General features: G+C 44.0%; 1 long non-coding RNA gene across 1 annotated transcript in view; it reads left to right on the top strand.

Moving 5' to 3' along the window:
• LOC310879299 overlaps nt 1–7,585 on the top strand; it is an 85,013-nt gene extending 77,428 nt beyond the window's left edge. Inside the window, exon 2 of the long non-coding RNA XR_014570992.1 lies at nt 6,805–7,585. This is a non-coding gene — a long non-coding RNA (uncharacterized lncRNA). The remainder of the gene's footprint in view (nt 1–6,804) is intronic.
• The last annotated feature ends 3,977 nt before the right edge of the window (nt 7,586–11,562 follow it).

Below are 11,562 nucleotides of genomic sequence, written 5' to 3'. Positions count from 1 at the left end.
AAAACCAACTGTTCCTCCACAACAGAACACAGCGCCTCATTAAAGCACCACTGAAACACAAAAACATCGAGATCATTCTTAAGTGAATAGAACCCAAAGTCCACTCTGACTCTGGCCTTTACCAACGCCTTAAACATTGGCAAGAGCTCCACCCCTGAACCATTCAACATTTGGTTCTTTCTAGTTTTGTAAATGGCCAGTTTAGCCTGTCCCACTACAACATTTAAAACCTGCCACTTCTTTGCATTGTCCTTGCTGTAACCAGCACCAAGAATAAAACCCATTTCGCACCAGTCCTCATCACAACATGAAAAAAAAACACTTTTAAAGTGTCAAATAAAGCTTGTAACCTGAAACATTCCATGAAACAATGAAAAATGTTTTCCGGCTCATCACAGAAAGGGCACTTAGTGGACACTGAGGGATTTATCTTAGAGACAAAACTGTTACCGCCCAGCGCCCCCTTCAAAATCCTCCACTGTAGATCCCCTGATCTCTTGTTTAGAGGTGGCTTATAAAGCACCCTCCAAACTGGTTTGCGAACATCGTCCATCTTTAAAGTCTCTCTCCATACAGTGTCTGTTTTCCCACTCAGCTGTGTTTTGTTCAAAGCCTTTACACAGTGTTTGTACAATGCCTTCCCCCTCAGCATGTACAAGTCTGTAGTGGTCTCACTTTGGGGTCTCGAAAAAAACCCCACCAAACCAGTTTGGTCCACTTCAAGACCCAACTCAGGGAACGGATCCCCTCCATCAGGATGCTCCACCCCACTAAAATAGTCCGGTAGCATATCCAGTTCCTCCTTACTCAGCCTCTTAATCCATTCGTTTAGAATGTCTCTTGTGTGCCGCCTTGATCTTAGACCCAGCAAGGAGGCTGCTGCCTCTGTGTTGTAGAGTCCTGGACCAGCTACATCCACAACGTGCTTGAATTTTACTGTCCCAGCTGACACCAGACGCTGTGTGAGCCCCGGTCTGCTTCCATCCTGACACCAGACGCTGTGTGAGCCCCGGTCTGCTTCCATCCTGACACCAGACGCTGTGTGAGCCCCGGTCTGCTTCCATCCTGACACCAGACGCTGTGTGAGCCCCCGTGCGTTAACCCATTCTGACCGGGCACCCATTTTGGTGTTGGCATCATGTTATGCTTTAGCTATTGAAAAATAGCAGATCTACAAGCTCATATCGCGCCACCGAGTGGCGCGATACGAGCTTGTAGGTCTGCTATTTTTTGAAAAATCGAAGAACGACTGACATTTTTTTAGAATCTGATCTCAGGTCAGAATGGGTTCATCAGACCAGTGTGTGTCCAGTGGAAACCTCGTATGAATCTGATCTCAGGTCAGAATGCGTTAAAGGCTCCTCTAGGAGCCAGTACAACGAAGATGCGGGCTCCAGTCTGTTCCATTTAAAAAGCGACCAGGCTCTAAAAAGCCCCTGATAAAAAGGAGACAAATCACACAACCTAATACATTTACAGTCTACCAAAAACAACGAAGCATCTAACCCCAACCCTGCTACTTTCCTTAAAATAATGTCCATTATTGGTTTCCCAACCACTTCAGAGCTTCCCGTGAGGTACCGTTGTACGTGCTGTAACCTAAAAGCTGCTGTTCTGCTTTTGAGGTGAATTAGCCCCTGACCCCCCTCCTCTTTTGACAGATAGAGTACACTCTGTGAAACCCAATGCAGTTTGTCCCAAAATAAATGAACCATTATTGATTGCACTTTCTTTAACAGACCAGCAGAGGGAGGGCTCGCCTGAGAATGACGTAGAGAGAGAGAGAGAGAGAGAGAGAGAGAGAGAGAGAGAGAGAGAGAGTGAGAGAGAGAGAGAGACAGAGACAGAGAGAGAGAGAGACAGAGAGAGAGAGAGATAGATATAGAGGGGGGAGAGAGAGAGAGAGAGAGAGAGACAGAGTGATTTTTTTTTAATCCTTTATTTTCTATTAAATTACATTACAACAGTTTTAAAAGCATGACATCAATTCAAAAATAGCTCAAACCTATAACAACACATAATTAAAAACCAACTGTTCCTCCACAACAGAACACAGCGCCTCATTAAAGCACCACTGAAACACAAAAACATCAAGATCATTCTTAAGTGAATAGAACCCAAAGTCCACTCTGACTCTGGCCTTTACCAACGCCTTAAACATTGGCAAGAGCTCCACCCCTGAACCATTCAACATTTGGTTCTTTCTGGTTTTGTAAATGGCCAGTTTAGCCTGTCCCACTACAACATTCAAAACCTGCCACTTCTTTGCATTGTCCTTGTTGTAACCAGCACCAAGAATAAAACCCATTTCGCACCAGTCCTCATCACAACATGAAAAAAAAAACACTTTTAAAGTGTCAAATAAAGCTTGTAACCTGAAACATTCCATGAAACAATGAAAAATGTTTTCCGGCTCATCACAGAAAGGGCACTTAGTGGACACTGAGGGATTTATCTTAGAGACAAAACTGTTAACGCCCAGCGCCCCCTTCAAAATCCTCCACTGTAGATCCCCTGATCTCTTGTTTAGAGGTGGCTTATAAAGCACCCTCCAAACTGCTTTGCGAACATCGTCCATCTTTAAAGTCTCTCTCCATACAGTGTCTGTTTTCCCACTCAGCTGTGTTTTGTTCAAAGCCTTTACACAGTGTTTGTACAATGCCTTCCCCCTCAGCATGTACAAGTCTGTAGTGGTCTCACTTTGGGGTCTCGAAAAAAACCCACCAAACCAGTTTGGTCCACTTCAAGACCCAACTCAGGGAACGGATCCCCTCCATCAGGATGCTCCACCCCACTAAAATAGTCCGGTAGCATATCCAGTTCCTCCTTACTCAGCCTCTTAATCCATTCGTTTAGAATGTCTCTTGTGTGCCGCCTTGATTTTAGACCCAGCAAGGAGGCTGCTGCCTCTGTGTTGTAGAGTCCTGGACCAGCTACATCCACAACGTGCTTGAATTTTACTGTCCCAGCTGACACCAGACGCTGTGTGAGCCCCGGTCTGCTTCCATCCTGACACCAGACGCTGTGTGAGCCCCGGTCTGCTTCCATCCTGACACCAGACGCTGTGTGAGCCCCGGTCTGCTTCCATCCTGACACCAGACGCTGTGTGAGCCCCGGTCTGCTTCCATCCTGACACCAGACGCTGTGTGAGCCCCGGTCTGCTTCCATCCTGACACCAGACGCTGTGTGAGCCCCGGTCTGCTTCCATCCTGACACCAGACGCTGTGTGAGCCCCGGTCTGCTTCCATCCTGACACCAGACGCTGTGTGAGCCCCGGTCTGCTTCCATCCTGACACCAGACGCTGTGTGAGCCCCGGTCTGCTTCCATCCTGCACATCCAGTCGGGCCCCGTGCGTTAACCAATTCTGAACGGGCACCCATTTTGGTGTCGGCATCATGTTATGCTTTAGCTATTGAAAAATAGCAGATCTACAAGCTCATATCGCGCCACCGAGTGGCGCGATACGAGCTTGTAGGTCTGCTATTTTTTGAAAAATCGAAGAACGACTGACATTTTTTTAGAATCTGATCTCAGGTCAGAATGGGTTCATCAGACCAGTGTGTGTCCAGTGGAAACCTCGTATGAATCTGATCTCAGGTCAGAATGCGTTAAAGGCTCCTCTAGGAGCCAGTACAACGAAGATGCGGGCTCCAGTCTGTTCCATTTAAAAAGCGACCAGGCTCTAAAAAGCCCCTGATAAAAAGGAGACAAATCACACAACCTAATACATTTACAGTCTACCAAAAACAACGAAGCATCTAACCCCAACCCTGCTACTTTCCTTAAAATAATGTCCATTATTGGTTTCCCAACCACTTCAGAGCTTCCCGTGAGGTACCGTTGTACGTGCTGTAACCTAAAAGCTGCTGTTCTGCTTTTGAGGTGAATTAGCCCCTGACCCCCCTCCTCTTTTGACAGATAGAGTACACTCTGTGAAACCCAATGCAGTTTGTCCCAAAATAAATGAACCATTATTGATTGCACTTTCTTTAACAGACCAGCAGAGGGAGGGCTCGCCTGAGAATGACGTAGAGAGAGAGAGAGAGAGAGAGAGAGAGAGAGAGAGAGAGAGAGAGAGAGAGAGTGAGAGAGAGAGAGAGACAGAGACAGAGACAGAGAGAGAGAGAGACAGAGAGAGAGAGAGATAGATATAGAGGGGGGAGAGAGAGAGAGAGAGAGAGAGACAGAGACAGAGTGATTTTTTTTTAATCCTTTATTTTCTATTAAATTACATTACAACAGTTTTAAAAGCATGACATCAATTCAAAAATAGCTCAAACCTATAACAACACATAATTAAAAACCAACTGTTCCTCCACAACAGAACACAGCGCCTCATTAAAGCACCACTGAAACACAAAAACATCAAGATCATTCTTAAGTGAATAGAACCCAAAGTCCACTCTGACTCTGGCCTTTACCAACGCCTTAAACATTGGCAAGAGCTCCACCCCTGAACCATTCAACATTTGGTTCTTTCTGGTTTTGTAAATGGCCAGTTTAGCCTGTCCCACTACAACATTCAAAACCTGCCACTTCTTTGCATTGTCCTTGTTGTAACCAGCACCAAGAATAAAACCCATTTCGCACCAGTCCTCATCACAACATGAAAAAAAAAACACTTTTAAAGTGTCAAATAAAGCTTGTAACCTGAAACATTCCATGAAACAATGAAAAATGTTTTCCGGCTCATCACAGAAAGGGCACTTAGTGGACACTGAGGGATTTATCTTAGAGACAAAACTGTTAACGCCCAGCGCCCCCTTCAAAATCCTCCACTGTAGATCCCCTGATCTCTTGTTTAGAGGTGGCTTATAAAGCACCCTCCAAACTGCTTTGCGAACATCGTCCATCTTTAAAGTCTCTCTCCATACAGTGTCTGTTTTCCCACTCAGCTGTGTTTTGTTCAAAGCCTTTACACAGTGTTTGTACAATGCCTTCCCCCTCAGCATGTACAAGTCTGTAGTGGTCTCACTTTGGGGTCTCGAAAAAAACCCACCAAACCAGTTTGGTCCACTTCAAGACCCAACTCAGGGAACGGATCCCCTCCATCAGGATGCTCCACCCCACTAAAATAGTCCGGTAGCATATCCAGTTCCTCCTTACTCAGCCTCTTAATCCATTCGTTTAGAATGTCTCTTGTGTGCCGCCTTGATTTTAGACCCAGCAAGGAGGCTGCTGCCTCTGTGTTGTAGAGTCCTGGACCAGCTACATCCACAACGTGCTTGAATTTTACTGTCCCAGCTGACACCAGACGCTGTGTGAGCCCCGGTCTGCTTCCATCCTGACACCAGACGCTGTGTGAGCCCCGGTCTGCTTCCATCCTGACACCAGACGCTGTGTGAGCCCCGGTCTGCTTCCATCCTGCACATCCAGTCGGGCCCCGTGCGTTAACCCATTCTGACCGGGCACCCATTTTGGTGTTGGCATCATGTTATGCTTTAGCTATTGAAAAATAGCAGATCTACAAGCTCATAGCGCGCCACCGAGTGGCGCGATACGAGCTTGTAGGTCTGCTATTTTTTGAAAAATCGAAGAACGACTGACATTTTTTTAGAATCTGATCTCAGGTCAGAATGGGTTCATCAGACCAGTGTGTGTCCAGTGGAAACCTCGTATGAATCTCATCTCAGGTCAGAATGCGTTAAAGGCTCCTCTAGGAGCCAGTACAACGAAGATGCGGGCTCCAGTCTGTTCCATTTAAAAAGCGACCAGGCTCTAAAAAGCCCCTGATAAAAAGGAGACAAATCACACAACCTAAAACATTTACAGTCTACCAAAAACAACGAAGCATCTAACCCCAACCCTGCTACTTTCCTTAAAATAATGTCCATTATTGGTTTCCAAACCACTTCCCGTGAGGTACCGTTGTACGTGCTGTAACCTAAAAGCTGCTGTTCTGCTTTTGAGGTGAATTAGCCCCTGACCCCCCTCCTCTTTTGACAGATAAGAGTACACTCTGTGAAACCCAATGCAGTTTGTCCCAAAAGAAATGAACCATTATTGATTGCACTTTCTTTAACAGACCAGCAGAGGGAGGGCTCGCCTGAGAATGACGTAGAGAGAGAGAGAGAGAGAGAGAGAGAGAGAGAGAGAGACAGAGAGAGAGAGAGAGAGAGAGAGAGAGAGAGAGAGAGAGAGAGAGAGAGAGACAGAGAGACAGAGAGACAGAGCGTGTGGACATACCCACAGAGAGACAGAGAGACAGAGAGACAGAGAGAGAGAGAGAGAGAGAGAGAGAGAGAGAGAACAAGAGAGAGAGAGACAGAGAGACAGAGAGACAGAGAGACAGAGAGAGAGAGAGAACAAGAGAGAGAGAGACAGAGAGACACACAGAGAGAGAGAGAGAGAGAGAGAGAGAGAGAGAGAGAGACATAAACAACTGCTGCTATAGCTACACGTCGCACTGAGACAACAGACTGCATGTTTACAAGTTCTGTTCCGACGTGGAAACGTGCGCGCGCTTGTCAGTCTACTCACTAAACACTCGCTCTCTCTTTCACACACACACACACACACACACACACACACACACACACACACACACACGCACACACACACACACACACACACGCACACACACACACACACACACACACACACACACACACACACACACACACACACGCACACGCACACGCACACGCACAAAGTTTGTTGGGACGCTGAAATGTGCGCGTGCGGGTGTCAGTCTTCTCACACACACGCGCGCGCGCACGCACACAGTTTGTTGTGACGGTGAAACGTGCGTGCGCGTGTCAGTGCATTTCATCACGTGTGTTTTCCTGTGTTTCCTCCAACAGATTCCTCTCCTCTGTCGTTGGATCCAAACACAGCGCAGAGAAAACTCCTCCTGTCAGAGAACAACAGGAGGGTGACTTGGACAGCTGTAGACCAACGATATGCAGATCACCAGAAGAGGTTCACCATTTGCTTTAATGTGTTGAGTAAAGAATGTTTATCTGACCTGTTCTACTTTGAAGTGGAATGGAGTGGATGGGGGGTTGGTATAGCACTGTGTCAGGATGACGTCAGCAGAACGGGGGTTCTATCAGTCTTTGGATGCAGTCCTCAGTCATGGATGTTATATTACTATGATAGTAATAAACGCTACGTGTTCCGTCACAACGGCATTCAGACTGAAGTGTCAGGACCGGTTCCCTCCACAGGGGGGAGCCACAGGGTGGGGGTCTACGTAGATCAGCCAGCAGGTGTTCTGTGTTTCTATGATGTGTGCAGAAACACAATGAGTCTCCTTCACACCGAGACGACGACCTTCACACCACCTCTGCTTGCAGGGTTACGTGTTTATGAATCTACAGCAGAGGTGTGTGAGATCTGGTGAACATGTTGAACCTCTATACTAACAGCTGAGCGGGGTTCTCCAGGGCTCTGTCTGTACTTGGAGCCGTCTAGGAAAATGTTTAATTTCCTTTGTTTTTAAAGCAGGTTTAGTTTAGATTCTGTGAAAATGTGTTTTCTTTTTAATTAGTTTTAAGTTTTTATTGTCGGCCTAATGTATTGGTGTCACTCAGGGATGAGATTCAAAAAGCTAAATCAAATCAAATAAAATATCAGAACAGCCTCGTTTGACTTTTCTTTCCTGTGTTTAATGTTGAAACATAAATATTTACATAAAGTATATACAGTTGAAGGTACAGTATTGTGTAAACATAAAGTATATACAGTTGGAGTATGTCAGTCGTTCTTCGATTCTACACACTAAACCTAAGCGTTTAGGTTATAAACTGTTTTAAACACATATTTGTAACACTTTTTAAAGTGTTTAGATTATAAACAGAAGAACATGTTTAATCGCCTGTAACACTTTTTAAACACATAAACATGTTTAGTTTTTACAATCAAAGTCAGTCATATTATAGGTGTTTAGAATTCAAACACTAGGTGTTCTCGTGAGGTGTTTGAGTGAACTCGTGTTCTACTGTATTTTATGACCATTAATAAACATTTGGCATTTTATTATTACACACTGGTGTTTAGGTTTAAACATGTCACATGTTCCAGGGATTTACAGTGAGTAGTCATAGCACTTTACAGTACACATGTATATTCTATATTGTATAATATAGTATAGTATGTATAGCCGACATAGATACTCTACTGTTACGTTCTTAGTTTATACATGATTCATGATAACTACTTTTTATATATGTGATGTATGCCATGCTTTTGTGGGGGAACAACCCTGGAACGACATATTTATATACATTTATATACATATTTATATAACCCTGGAACGACATATTTATATACATTCATATACATATTTATATAACCCTGGAACGACATATTTATATACATTCATATACATATTTATATAACCCTGGAACGACATATTTTCAGATGGGGGTCGTTGACATGAAGAAGGTTGAGCACCGCTGACATACAGAAACATGACGCTTTTTCAGAAAACCCTCAGAATGGGTGTTAACCCATTTTGGGGCGGGAACCCATTTTGGTGTTGGCATCATGTCGTGCTTTAGCTATTGAAAAATAGCAGACCTACAAGCTCATACGAGCTTGTAGGTCTGATTTTCTTTTTTTTAATCGAATAGCGACTGACATAGAAGACATTTTTTTAATCTGATCTCAGGTCAGAATGGAAAATTGTCAGGATATAGAAGACATTTTTAGAATCTGATCTCAGGTCAGAATGAAAACTGTCAGGATGTAGAAGACATTTTTTTAATCTGATCTCAGGTCAGAATGGAAAACTGTCAGGATATAGAAGACATTTTTAGAATCTGATCTCAGGTCAGAATGAAAACTGTCAGGATGTAGAAGACATTTTTAGAATCTGATCTCAGGTCAGAATGAAAACTGTCAGGATGTAGAAGAACATTTTTAGAATCTGATCTCAGGTCAGAATGAAAACTGTCAGGATGTAGAAGACATTTTTTAAATCTGATCTCAGGTCAGAATGGAAAACTGTCATGATGTAGAAGACATTTTTAGAATCTGATCTCAGGTCAGAATGGAAAACTGTCAGGATGTAGAGGACATTTTTAGAATCTGATCTCAGGTCAGAACGGGTGTTTAACCCATTCTGAACGGGCACCCATTTTGGTGTCAGCATCACGTTATGCTTTATCTATTGAAAAATAGCAGACCTACAAGCTCGTATCGCGCCACCGAGTGGCGCGATACGAGCTTGTAGGTCTGCTATTTTTGAAAAATCGAAGAGCGACTGACATTTTTATAGAATCTGATCTCAGGTCAGAATGGGTTAATCAGACCAGTGTGTATGTCCAGTGGAAAACCTCGTATGAATCTGATCTCAGGTCAGAAGGGGTGTTTAACCATGGAGCCTCTGCATGGTCCGTACCAGGTGAGGCCGTCCTTGTTGACCAGCGCCTCCCTGGGCAGCAGCGCTCCGCAGCAGCAGCGTACACTTGGCATTTTATTATTACACACATGGTGTTTAGGTTTAAACGCGTCACATGTTCCAGGGATTTACAGTGTATCTGTGCACGCCACTGCTTCTCTGAGTCACACTATTCCTCAGCCAAGGTTTTATTCAGCACAGAATAAAAGAAGGATTAAGCCTTAATCTGGTTTAAATCAAGGTGTATCTATTAATCCTGTTGCACCACAACTTTAAACTTTGATTTAAGTATCAACAAGGGATTAATTCTACACCAGCAGGAGAGGAGGTTTAAATGAAAACAACATGGCAGCATATATCAGATGGCTTCATGAAAATGAAAGAGAAAACGAAAGAGCACCTCAAAGAAGAATAAGGGACCGTCTAAACCCAGTCGAATATTATGACTATGATGAATTCAAAAGGCGGTACAGATTCAGCAAAGACTCTGTAATGACAATACTTGCTAAAATCGGGCCTGCAATTGAACATGCCACTGAGAGGAATGCAGCTGGACCTCCCTTGCTCCAGCTACTGATAGCCTTGCGCTTTTATGCAACCGGATGCTTCCGGCTGGTGGATGGGGACCTTTTCGGAGTACATGACTCAACAGTGAGTAGAATTGTTGAAAGAGTATCCCGAGCAATTGCGTCTTAAAAAAAAAAAACAGTACATAAGATTTTCTCCAACAAGAGAAACATCTGCTGAGTTTTACAGAAGATCTGGTTTTCCAGGAGTGCTATAGGAGAAATTGACTGTACGCACATCCCCATTCAAAACCCCGGTGGAGCAAATGGAGAGCTGTTTGGCAACAGGAAGGGACACTTTTCAATGAATGTTCAGGCTGTGTGTGACGAGGAGGGCCAAATCAGCAACATTGTAGCTCGATGGCCAGGATCAACACATGACAGCCGGATTTCTGACAACAGCCACCTCTGTGCTCTGCTTGAAAGTCAGGCCTTTCAAGGCCACCTATAGGTGACCTTGGATATGCCTGCCGTGCAATTTACAATTTACAATTTACAATTTAGGCATTTAGCAGACGCTCTTAATCCAGAGCGACTTACAATAATCAAGAACAAAAGCATGGGAATACATCACAAAAGCATTTATCATAAAACATGCGTAAGCTAAGAAAGTAACAGTGGAATATCTATATTATGAGACTATACATATAAACTATATATATACTACTATGCTATACATATGTAGGCTACTATGGCGTGCTATGACTACATACAATGCAATTATAGTGCCGTCTACATAACATGCTATAAGTCTGTATATCAGATGCTATCTAAGTCTAGAGAAATGCTATCTAAGGGGGTAGGGTAAGTGCTATGGGCCATGATGGAGTCTAAAAAGGTGGGTACCTGATGAGCCCCATTTTGCACCCTCAAACACCAGCAGAGAGACGGTACAAAACCAGCCACATTAAAGCAAGAGGTCTTGTGGAGAGAGTGTTGGGAGTTTGGAAAAAGGAGGTTTCCTTGCTTGAAGGATATGGGCTTGGAAATAAAGCTAAAGACAACATTGACAGCCATTGTTGCAGTGGCAGTGTTGTACAACTTTGGGAAGAGAAATGGAGACGAGCTGCCAGAAGATGCTGAAGAGGGTCCCCATGACGACGGAGGAGATGACCAGGAGGAACACACTGCTGCCAATGCAAATGGAACTGCTGTCCGGATGACCTTAATTGAGAACCATTTTGCTGCTTAATTCATTCTGACCGGGCACCCATTTTGGTGTCGGCATCATGTTATGCTTTAGCTATTGAAAAATAGCAGATCTACAAGCTCATATCGCGCCACCGAGTGGCGCGATACGAGCTTGTAGGTCTGCTATTTTTTGAAGAATCGAAGAACGACTGACATTTTTAGAATCTGATCTCAGGTCAGAATGGGTTAATCAGACTAGTGTGTGTCCAGTGGAAACCTCGTATGAATCTGATCTCAGGTCAGAATGGGTTAATCAGACTAGTGTGTGTCCAGTGGAAACCTCGTATTAATCTGATCTCAGGTCAGAATGGGTTAATTTGGGCGTGTATTATGTACACACGAGCCTAAAGGAAAACATTTCTCTATCAATCAAATAAAAGATACATTTTGTAATTATAATAATCACTTCTACATCTTCTATAACATGTTAATGTAATCTTGTCCTTGTGTGTACTGTA

This window comes from Protomyctophum parallelum (genome assembly GCF_964188405.1).
Source record: "Protomyctophum parallelum genome assembly, chromosome: 21".
In the NCBI taxonomy this organism is placed as follows: domain Eukaryota; kingdom Metazoa; phylum Chordata; class Actinopteri; order Myctophiformes; family Myctophidae; genus Protomyctophum; species Protomyctophum parallelum.
This window is presented reverse-complemented; position numbering and strand designations above follow the sequence as displayed.